We start from the raw sequence: 9,392 nt of genomic DNA on the forward strand, positions 1-9,392 counted from the left end.
CAATAAGAGGTGGACAGACGTCGCATCGCTCTCGCCGTCACTTGTGACCGCGAATCGTACTTAACGTAATTTTCTGCAAGCGTCAGCGGAGCGTCAGTCGAGCTAAGTCGGGCCAAGTCGCATAAGAGGAGCAACAAAATGCGCATTTCCGGTACCGGGAATCGAACCCGGGCCTCCTGGGTGAGAGCCAGGCATCCTAGCCACTAGACCACACCGGATAACGACGCAAGCGCTCCTCCAGCGAACGCAGCAAACAGTACACACGCTACTTGACGACAACGGCCAAAATTTAGCGTTTCCACTTTGTAGAACGGCATGCTCGGGACGCATTTCGTGGAGACGAACGCCAGCAATCGTGACACCAGACTGCGCCTGTGAATCCTGTCGTTGCACCACGCACTGTGCTGCTACGACAATTTAAGAAAGAGACGCTCACGGCTTGCTGCGCTGTTCCCTTCGCGGGTAATCAGTGCTCCTGCTTTCGAGACAGAAAACATTGGCAGCGGTGGGATTCGAACCCACGCCTCCGAAGAGACTGGTGCCTGAAACCAGCGCCTTAGACCGCTCGGCCACGCTACCTACGTGGCACGGCGGTCACAGGAGCTGCGTTCTACCCCACGAGAAAACATCGCAATGGCACAAAAAACGAGAAAAAGCTGGCAGCGGTGGGATTCGAACCCACGCCTCCGAAGAGACTGGTGCCTTAAACCAGCGCCTTAGACCGCTCGGCCACGCTACCTGTGCCCGTGTTCTTCGCTTTTGTAGAAACAGTGCACGACACAGCTTCCTGTTCTGCTGCGACTGGCTGCTCATCCATTGCACCTCAAACAACTGCCATTTTCGAATAGAGATTAACTACACAGGCAGCTGCCCGCTCTCTGGTGCGGCGGCATTACGTGTTGATAATGAATTGGTAGTGCCACCCGCAGCCTGCGGAACATGAGTGAAAAATCAAGAGGGCACCGTAATTTCAAACACTGAGTCACAATCGTCACTGCAGCGACAGCAAGGCAAAACTTTAAAAATTGCCGTGACCAGGATTCGAACCTGGGTTATTGCGGCCACAACGCAATGTCCTAACCACTAGACGATCACGGCCACGGAGGCACCGCCGACGGCAGTTCTCGCGACTGCAAGTGGCGATGAACAGCAAAGCTCGGCCCACACACCACTGTGTCTCCCCACAGCTGTGCCAGACGCGGTCTCCATTATATGTATACTGGCAAACGAACGTGTCTGCGCTGTAAGGACACTAAGCAGTGTGGTTAGCTGCATTCAACCCCCGTGGCAATGTCTTGCAGTCCTCCAACTCTGTTGACCACAGGTATGTGCCTCAATAAGAGGTGGACAGACGTCGCATCGCTCTCGCCGTCACTTGTGACCGCGAATCGTACTTAACGTAATTTTCTGCAAGCGTCAGCGGAGCGTCAGTCGAGCTAAGTCGGGCCAAGTCGCATAAGAGGAGCAACAAAATGCGCATTTCCGGTACCGGGAATCGAACCCGGGCCTCCTGGGTGAGAGCCAGGCATCCTAGCCACTAGACCACACCGGATAACGACGCAAGCGCTCCTCCAGCGAACGCAGCAAACAGTACACACGCTACTTGACGACAACGGCCAAAATTTAGCGTTTCCACTTTGTAGAACGGCATGCTCGGGACGCATTTCGTGGAGACGAACGCCAGCAATCGTGACACCAGACTGCGCCTGTGAATCCTGTCGTTGCACCACGCACTGTGCTGCTACGACAATTTAAGAAAGAGACGCTCACGGCTTGCTGCGCTGTTCCCTTCGCGGGTAATCAGTGCTCCTGCTTTCGAGACAGAAAACATTGGCAGCGGTGGGATTCGAACCCACGCCTCCGAAGAGACTGGTGCCTGAAACCAGCGCCTTTTTTTTTTTTTTTTTTTTTTTATCCCAGCCACTTCTTTTTTTATTTTCGCCTTATCCATGTTCATTTTTTTTATGTTTTTTAACCACTTTTTTATTTTTTTTATAACTCTACCGCTTATTTCATTTTTGTCTGTTGGTTTTGTTTTTTTCGTATGTAATACCGTGTAGTATCCGTAGTCACTTCGCAATGATCAATAAAATAGGTTACTGGGTCCATTGTCGCCCGTTACGTCCTCATAGGTTCTGTCGTATTGTGGGTCGTTTTTAACCAATGCCTGTTCTCTCGAAGACTATATTCAACATGTTGCCGTAGAGGTTTGTATGGTTACTGAATTTTTTGGATTCCCAGTAAGCTGATTCCGTGTAGACCATGAAATCAATTGAATTGTCAGATCCATTTCTACCAATTACGTAATGTGTGTAGTGACCCAAGAGCCACATGACAGTGTTATTTTTCCGTTCTGGGAAAAATATCTCTTCAGGCTGTAACAGCATTCGTGGCGTATACTTGCGGCCATCACTTCTGGTGAGGAGTGCTATCTTTCTTCTGATCCATGTCCAATTGTGAACTAGTCCACTGCAGGTGAATCTGTGTTGAAGTGTGTCCACGAATCCACACTTAGTGCAGTGATGTGTATCACTGAGTCCTATTCGAGAAAGTTTTTCATTGGTTGGTACAGTGTCGCAGACCACCTTGTACCAAGTGGAAGCCACTTCTGTTGAATGGATTTTGAGGCTAATATTTTTCCATACAGTACGCCATATGACGTTCGGATACTTGATTTCTATGGTATTTTGTGTATCCGATTTATGCCATGTATTTAAAATCTCTCTTGTAGTTATATGTGACTTGTACATCGTGCCTGCCTCTAAGTAACTGACCTCAATATAAAAGTCCTTGACATGCGTGAGTTTGTTGTTTAGTTGGCCCACATTCACCGGGGGCTGCAGGGAACGTGGCTGGACAATTGTGAAGAGTCTGGAGGTAATGTTATTTCTGTCTTTATTAATCATAAACAGGGTTCTTTTGACGTAAAGTGCAGATGCTTTTTGAACCAAATTAGTTAGCCCTATCGCCTTAGACCGCTCGGCCACGCTACCTACGTGGCACGGCGGTCACAGGAGCTGCGTTCTACCCCACGAGAAAACATCGCAATGGCACAAAAAACGAGAAAAAGCTGGCAGCGGTGGGATTCGAACCCACGCCTCCGAAGAGACTGGTGCCTTAAACCAGCGCCTTAGACCGCTCGGCCACGCTACCTGTGCCCGTGTTCTTCGCTTTTGTAGAAACAGTGCACGACACAGCTTCCTGTTCTGCTGCGACTGGCTGCTCATCCATTGCACCTCAAACAACTGCCATTTTCGAATAGAGATTAACTACACAGGCAGCTGCCCGCTCTCTGGTGCGGCGGCATTACGTGTTGATAATGAATTGGTAGTGCCACCCGCAGCCTGCGGAACATGAGTGAAAAATCAAGAGGGCACCGTAATTTCAAACACTGAGTCACAATCGTCACTGCAGCGACAGCAAGGCAAAACTTTAAAAATTGCCGTGACCAGGATTCGAACCTGGGTTATTGCGGCCACAACGCAATGTCCTAACCACTAGACGATCACGGCCACGGAGGCACCGCCGACGGCAGTTCTCGCGACTGCAAGTGGCGATGAACAGCAAAGCTCGGCCCACACACCACTGTGTCTCCCCACAGCTGTGCCAGACGCGGTCTCCATTATATGTATACTGGCAAACGAACGTGTCTGCGCTGTAAGGACACTAAGCAGTGTGGTTAGCTGCATTCAACCCCCGTGGCAATGTCTTGCAGTCCTCCAACTCTGTTGACCACAGGTATGTGCCTCAATAAGAGGTGGACAGACGTCGCATCGCTCTCGCCGTCACTTGTGACCGCGAATCGTACTTAACGTAATTTTCTGCAAGCGTCAGCGGAGCGTCAGTCGAGCTAAGTCGGGCCAAGTCGCATAAGAGGAGCAACAAAATGCGCATTTCCGGTACCGGGAATCGAACCCGGGCCTCCTGGGTGAGAGCCAGGCATCCTAGCCACTAGACCACACCGGATAACGACGCAAGCGCTCCTCCAGCGAACGCAGCAAACAGTACACACGCTACTTGACGACAACGGCCAAAATTTAGCGTTTCCACTTTGTAGAACGGCATGCTCGGGACGCATTTCGTGGAGACGAACGCCAGCAATCGTGACACCAGACTGCGCCTGTGAATCCTGTCGTTGCACCACGCACTGTGCTGCTACGACAATTTAAGAAAGAGACGCTCACGGCTTGCTGCGCTGTTCCCTTCGCGGGTAATCAGTGCTCCTGCTTTCGAGACAGAAAACATTGGCAGCGGTGGGATTCGAACCCACGCCTCCGAAGAGACTGGTGCCTGAAACCAGCGCCTTAGACCGCTCGGCCACGCTACCTGTGCCCGTGTTCTTCGCTTTTGTAGAAACAGTGCACGACACAGCTTCCTGTTCTGCTGCGACTGGCTGCTCATCCATTGCACCTCAAACAACTGCCATTTTCGAATAGAGATTAACTACACAGGCAGCTGCCCGCTCTCTGGTGCGGCGGCATTACGTGTTGATAATGAATTGGTAGTGCCACCCGCAGCCTGCGGAACATGAGTGAAAAATCAAGAGGGCACCGTAATTTCAAACACTGAGTCACAATCGTCACTGCAGCGACAGCAAGGCAAAACTTTAAAAATTGCCGTGACCAGGATTCGAACCTGGGTTATTGCGGCCACAACGCAATGTCCTAACCACTAGACGATCACGGCCACGGAGGCACCGCCGACGGCAGTTCTCGCGACTGCAAGTGGCGATGAACAGCAAAGCTCGGCCCACACACCACTGTGTCTCCCCACAGCTGTGCCAGACGCGGTCTCCATTATATGTATACTGGCAAACGAACGTGTCTGCGCTGTAAGGACACTAAGCAGTGTGGTTAGCTGCATTCAACCCCCGTGGCAATGTCTTGCAGTCCTCCAACTCTGTTGACCACAGGTATGTGCCTCAATAAGAGGTGGACAGACGTCGCATCGCTCTCGCCGTCACTTGTGACCGCGAATCGTACTTAACGTAATTTTCTGCAAGCGTCAGCGGAGCGTCAGTCGAGCTAAGTCGGGCCAAGTCGCATAAGAGGAGCAACAAAATGCGCATTTCCGGTACCGGGAATCGAACCCGGGCCTCCTGGGTGAGAGCCAGGCATCCTAGCCACTAGACCACACCGGATAACGACGCAAGCGCTCCTCCAGCGAACGCAGCAAACAGTACACACGCTACTTGACGACAACGGCCAAAATTTAGCGTTTCCACTTTGTAGAACGGCATGCTCGGGACGCATTTCGTGGAGACGAACGCCAGCAATCGTGACACCAGACTGCGCCTGTGAATCCTGTCGTTGCACCACGCACTGTGCTGCTACGACAATTTAAGAAAGAGACGCTCACGGCTTGCTGCGCTGTTCCCTTCGCGGGTAATCAGTGCTCCTGCTTTCGAGACAGAAAACATTGGCAGCGGTGGGATTCGAACCCACGCCTCCGAAGAGACTGGTGCCTGAAACCAGCGCCTTAGACCGCTCGGCCACGCTACCTACGTGGCACGGCGGTCACAGGAGCTGCGTTCTACCCCACGAGAAAACATCGCAATGGCACAAAAAACGAGAAAAAGCTGGCAGCGGTGGGATTCGAACCCACGCCTCCGAAGAGACTGGTGCCTTAAACCAGCGCCTTAGACCGCTCGGCCACGCTACCTGTGCCCGTGTTCTTCGCTTTTGTAGAAACAGTGCACGACACAGCTTCCTGTTCTGCTGCGACTGGCTGCTCATCCATTGCACCTCAAACAACTGCCATTTTCGAATAGAGATTAACTACACAGGCAGCTGCCCGCTCTCTGGTGCGGCGGCATTACGTGTTGATAATGAATTGGTAGTGCCACCCGCAGCCTGCGGAACATGAGTGAAAAATCAAGAGGGCACCGTAATTTCAAACACTGAGTCACAATCGTCACTGCAGCGACAGCAAGGCAAAACTTTAAAAATTGCCGTGACCAGGATTCGAACCTGGGTTATTGCGGCCACAACGCAATGTCCTAACCACTAGACGATCACGGCCACGGAGGCACCGCCGACGGCAGTTCTCGCGACTGCAAGTGGCGATGAACAGCAAAGCTCGGCCCACACACCACTGTGTCTCCCCACAGCTGTGCCAGACGCGGTCTCCATTATATGTATACTGGCAAACGAACGTGTCTGCGCTGTAAGGACACTAAGCAGTGTGGTTAGCTGCATTCAACCCCCGTGGCAATGTCTTGCAGTCCTCCAACTCTGTTGACCACAGGTATGTGCCTCAATAAGAGGTGGACAGACGTCGCATCGCTCTCGCCGTCACTTGTGACCGCGAATCGTACTTAACGTAATTTTCTGCAAGCGTCAGCGGAGCGTCAGTCGAGCTAAGTCGGGCCAAGTCGCATAAGAGGAGCAACAAAATGCGCATTTCCGGTACCGGGAATCGAACCCGGGCCTCCTGGGTGAGAGCCAGGCATCCTAGCCACTAGACCACACCGGATAACGACGCAAGCGCTCCTCCAGCGAACGCAGCAAACAGTACACACGCTACTTGACGACAACGGCCAAAATTTAGCGTTTCCACTTTGTAGAACGGCATGCTCGGGACGCATTTCGTGGAGACGAACGCCAGCAATCGTGACACCAGACTGCGCCTGTGAATCCTGTCGTTGCACCACGCACTGTGCTGCTACGACAATTTAAGAAAGAGACGCTCACGGCTTGCTGCGCTGTTCCCTTCGCGGGTAATCAGTGCTCCTGCTTTCGAGACAGAAAACATTGGCAGCGGTGGGATTCGAACCCACGCCTCCGAAGAGACTGGTGCCTGAAACCAGCGCCTTAGACCGCTCGGCCACGCTACCTGTGCCCGTGTTCTTCGCTTTTGTAGAAACAGTGCACGACACAGCTTCCTGTTCTGCTGCGACTGGCTGCTCATCCATTGCACCTCAAACAACTGCCATTTTCGAATAGAGATTAACTACACAGGCAGCTGCCCGCTCTCTGGTGCGGCGGCATTACGTGTTGATAATGAATTGGTAGTGCCACCCGCAGCCTGCGGAACATGAGTGAAAAATCAAGAGGGCACCGTAATTTCAAACACTGAGTCACAATCGTCACTGCAGCGACAGCAAGGCAAAACTTTAAAAATTGCCGTGACCAGGATTCGAACCTGGGTTATTGCGGCCACAACGCAATGTCCTAACCACTAGACGATCACGGCCACGGAGGCACCGCCGACGGCAGTTCTCGCGACTGCAAGTGGCGATGAACAGCAAAGCTCGGCCCACACACCACTGTGTCTCCCCACAGCTGTGCCAGACGCGGTCTCCATTATATGTATACTGGCAAACGAACGTGTCTGCGCTGTAAGGACACTAAGCAGTGTGGTTAGCTGCATTCAACCCCCGTGGCAATGTCTTGCAGTCCTCCAACTCTGTTGACCACAGGTATGTGCCTCAATAAGAGGTGGACAGACGTCGCATCGCTCTCGCCGTCACTTGTGACCGCGAATCGTACTTAACGTAATTTTCTGCAAGCGTCAGCGGAGCGTCAGTCGAGCTAAGTCGGGCCAAGTCGCATAAGAGGAGCAACAAAATGCGCATTTCCGGTACCGGGAATCGAACCCGGGCCTCCTGGGTGAGAGCCAGGCATCCTAGCCACTAGACCACACCGGATAACGACGCAAGCGCTCCTCCAGCGAACGCAGCAAACAGTACACACGCTACTTGACGACAACGGCCAAAATTTAGCGTTTCCACTTTGTAGAACGGCATGCTCGGGACGCATTTCGTGGAGACGAACGCCAGCAATCGTGACACCAGACTGCGCCTGTGAATCCTGTCGTTGCACCACGCACTGTGCTGCTACGACAATTTAAGAAAGAGACGCTCACGGCTTGCTGCGCTGTTCCCTTCGCGGGTAATCAGTGCTCCTGCTTTCGAGACAGAAAACATTGGCAGCGGTGGGATTCGAACCCACGCCTCCGAAGAGACTGGTGCCTGAAACCAGCGCCTTAGACCGCTCGGCCACGCTACCTACGTGGCACGGCGGTCACAGGAGCTGCGTTCTACCCCACGAGAAAACATCGCAATGGCACAAAAAACGAGAAAAAGCTGGCAGCGGTGGGATTCGAACCCACGCCTCCGAAGAGACTGGTGCCTTAAACCAGCGCCTTAGACCGCTCGGCCACGCTACCTGTGCCCGTGTTCTTCGCTTTTGTAGAAACAGTGCACGACACAGCTTCCTGTTCTGCTGCGACTGGCTGCTCATCCATTGCACCTCAAACAACTGCCATTTTCGAATAGAGATTAACTACACAGGCAGCTGCCCGCTCTCTGGTGCGGCGGCATTACGTGTTGATAATGAATTGGTAGTGCCACCCGCAGCCTGCGGAACATGAGTGAAAAATCAAGAGGGCACCGTAATTTCAAACACTGAGTCACAATCGTCACTGCAGCGACAGCAAGGCAAAACTTTAAAAATTGCCGTGACCAGGATTCGAACCTGGGTTATTGCGGCCACAACGCAATGTCCTAACCACTAGACGATCACGGCCACGGAGGCACCGCCGACGGCAGTTCTCGCGACTGCAAGTGGCGATGAACAGCAAAGCTCGGCCCACACACCACTGTGTCTCCCCACAGCTGTGCCAGACGCGGTCTCCATTATATGTATACTGGCAAACGAACGTGTCTGCGCTGTAAGGACACTAAGCAGTGTGGTTAGCTGCATTCAACCCCCGTGGCAATGTCTTGCAGTCCTCCAACTCTGTTGACCACAGGTATGTGCCTCAATAAGAGGTGGACAGACGTCGCATCGCTCTCGCCGTCACTTGTGACCGCGAATCGTACTTAACGTAATTTTCTGCAAGCGTCAGCGGAGCGTCAGTCGAGCTAAGTCGGGCCAAGTCGCATAAGAGGAGCAACAAAATGCGCATTTCCGGTACCGGGAATCGAACCCGGGCCTCCTGGGTGAGAGCCAGGCATCCTAGCCACTAGACCACACCGGATAACGACGCAAGCGCTCCTCCAGCGAACGCAGCAAACAGTACACACGCTACTTGACGACAACGGCCAAAATTTAGCGTTTCCACTTTGTAGAACGGCATGCTCGGGACGCATTTCGTGGAGACGAACGCCAGCAATCGTGACACCAGACTGCGCCTGTGAATCCTGTCGTTGCACCACGCACTGTGCTGCTACGACAATTTAAGAAAGAGACGCTCACGGCTTGCTGCGCTGTTCCCTTCGCGGGTAATCAGTGCTCCTGCTTTCGAGACAGAAAACATTGGCAGCGGTGGGATTCGAACCCACGCCTCCGAAGAGACTGGTGCCTGAAACCAGCGCCTTAGACCGCTCGGCCACGCTACCTACGTGGCACGGCGGTCACAGGAGCTGCGTTCTACCCCACGAGAAAACA

At 53.0% G+C, this 9,392-nt stretch overlaps 23 non-coding genes across 23 annotated transcripts; all 23 read right to left on the reverse strand.

Annotated features, from left to right (window-relative positions):
• Nucleotides 1-146: 146 nt before the first annotated feature.
• Nucleotides 147-218, reverse strand: Trnae-cuc (transfer RNA glutamic acid (anticodon CUC)). The gene has a single exon. It is a non-coding gene; the product is annotated as a tRNA-Glu (tRNA).
• Nucleotides 219-497: 279 nt separating this feature from the next.
• Nucleotides 498-579, reverse strand: Trnal-cag (transfer RNA leucine (anticodon CAG)). Its single transcript has one exon. It is a non-coding gene; the product is annotated as a tRNA-Leu (tRNA).
• Nucleotides 580-657: 78 nt separating this feature from the next.
• Nucleotides 658-739, reverse strand: Trnal-aag (transfer RNA leucine (anticodon AAG)). Its single transcript has one exon. It is a non-coding gene; the product is annotated as a tRNA-Leu (tRNA).
• Nucleotides 740-1,026: 287 nt separating this feature from the next.
• Nucleotides 1,027-1,098, reverse strand: Trnah-gug (transfer RNA histidin (anticodon GUG)). The gene has a single exon. It is a non-coding gene; the product is annotated as a tRNA-His (tRNA).
• Nucleotides 1,099-1,480: 382 nt separating this feature from the next.
• On the reverse strand, nt 1,481-1,552 carry Trnae-cuc (transfer RNA glutamic acid (anticodon CUC)). Its single transcript has one exon. It is a non-coding gene; the product is annotated as a tRNA-Glu (tRNA).
• Nucleotides 1,553-3,071: 1,519 nt separating this feature from the next.
• Nucleotides 3,072-3,153, reverse strand: Trnal-aag (transfer RNA leucine (anticodon AAG)). Its single transcript has one exon. It is a non-coding gene; the product is annotated as a tRNA-Leu (tRNA).
• A 287-nt stretch (nt 3,154-3,440) lies between these two features.
• Trnah-gug (transfer RNA histidin (anticodon GUG)) lies at nt 3,441-3,512 on the reverse strand. Its single transcript has one exon. It is a non-coding gene; the product is annotated as a tRNA-His (tRNA).
• A 382-nt stretch (nt 3,513-3,894) lies between these two features.
• Nucleotides 3,895-3,966, reverse strand: Trnae-cuc (transfer RNA glutamic acid (anticodon CUC)). The gene has a single exon. It is a non-coding gene; the product is annotated as a tRNA-Glu (tRNA).
• Nucleotides 3,967-4,245: 279 nt separating this feature from the next.
• Nucleotides 4,246-4,327, reverse strand: Trnal-cag (transfer RNA leucine (anticodon CAG)). The gene has a single exon. It is a non-coding gene; the product is annotated as a tRNA-Leu (tRNA).
• A 287-nt stretch (nt 4,328-4,614) lies between these two features.
• Trnah-gug (transfer RNA histidin (anticodon GUG)) lies at nt 4,615-4,686 on the reverse strand. Its single transcript has one exon. It is a non-coding gene; the product is annotated as a tRNA-His (tRNA).
• A 382-nt stretch (nt 4,687-5,068) lies between these two features.
• Trnae-cuc (transfer RNA glutamic acid (anticodon CUC)) lies at nt 5,069-5,140 on the reverse strand. The gene has a single exon. It is a non-coding gene; the product is annotated as a tRNA-Glu (tRNA).
• Nucleotides 5,141-5,419: 279 nt separating this feature from the next.
• Nucleotides 5,420-5,501, reverse strand: Trnal-cag (transfer RNA leucine (anticodon CAG)). The gene has a single exon. It is a non-coding gene; the product is annotated as a tRNA-Leu (tRNA).
• Nucleotides 5,502-5,579: 78 nt separating this feature from the next.
• Nucleotides 5,580-5,661, reverse strand: Trnal-aag (transfer RNA leucine (anticodon AAG)). The gene has a single exon. It is a non-coding gene; the product is annotated as a tRNA-Leu (tRNA).
• Nucleotides 5,662-5,948: 287 nt separating this feature from the next.
• Trnah-gug (transfer RNA histidin (anticodon GUG)) lies at nt 5,949-6,020 on the reverse strand. Its single transcript has one exon. It is a non-coding gene; the product is annotated as a tRNA-His (tRNA).
• Nucleotides 6,021-6,402: 382 nt separating this feature from the next.
• On the reverse strand, nt 6,403-6,474 carry Trnae-cuc (transfer RNA glutamic acid (anticodon CUC)). The gene has a single exon. It is a non-coding gene; the product is annotated as a tRNA-Glu (tRNA).
• Nucleotides 6,475-6,753: 279 nt separating this feature from the next.
• On the reverse strand, nt 6,754-6,835 carry Trnal-cag (transfer RNA leucine (anticodon CAG)). The gene has a single exon. It is a non-coding gene; the product is annotated as a tRNA-Leu (tRNA).
• Nucleotides 6,836-7,122: 287 nt separating this feature from the next.
• Nucleotides 7,123-7,194, reverse strand: Trnah-gug (transfer RNA histidin (anticodon GUG)). The gene has a single exon. It is a non-coding gene; the product is annotated as a tRNA-His (tRNA).
• A 382-nt stretch (nt 7,195-7,576) lies between these two features.
• Trnae-cuc (transfer RNA glutamic acid (anticodon CUC)) lies at nt 7,577-7,648 on the reverse strand. The gene has a single exon. It is a non-coding gene; the product is annotated as a tRNA-Glu (tRNA).
• Nucleotides 7,649-7,927: 279 nt separating this feature from the next.
• Trnal-cag (transfer RNA leucine (anticodon CAG)) lies at nt 7,928-8,009 on the reverse strand. The gene has a single exon. It is a non-coding gene; the product is annotated as a tRNA-Leu (tRNA).
• A 78-nt stretch (nt 8,010-8,087) lies between these two features.
• Trnal-aag (transfer RNA leucine (anticodon AAG)) lies at nt 8,088-8,169 on the reverse strand. Its single transcript has one exon. It is a non-coding gene; the product is annotated as a tRNA-Leu (tRNA).
• A 287-nt stretch (nt 8,170-8,456) lies between these two features.
• Nucleotides 8,457-8,528, reverse strand: Trnah-gug (transfer RNA histidin (anticodon GUG)). Its single transcript has one exon. It is a non-coding gene; the product is annotated as a tRNA-His (tRNA).
• Nucleotides 8,529-8,910: 382 nt separating this feature from the next.
• On the reverse strand, nt 8,911-8,982 carry Trnae-cuc (transfer RNA glutamic acid (anticodon CUC)). Its single transcript has one exon. It is a non-coding gene; the product is annotated as a tRNA-Glu (tRNA).
• Nucleotides 8,983-9,261: 279 nt separating this feature from the next.
• Nucleotides 9,262-9,343, reverse strand: Trnal-cag (transfer RNA leucine (anticodon CAG)). The gene has a single exon. It is a non-coding gene; the product is annotated as a tRNA-Leu (tRNA).
• Nucleotides 9,344-9,392: the final 49 nt, after the last annotated feature.

The sequence above is a fragment of the Schistocerca nitens genome, unplaced genomic scaffold (assembly GCF_023898315.1).
Source record: "Schistocerca nitens isolate TAMUIC-IGC-003100 unplaced genomic scaffold, iqSchNite1.1 HiC_scaffold_189, whole genome shotgun sequence".
NCBI lineage: Eukaryota > Metazoa > Arthropoda > Insecta > Orthoptera > Acrididae > Schistocerca > Schistocerca nitens.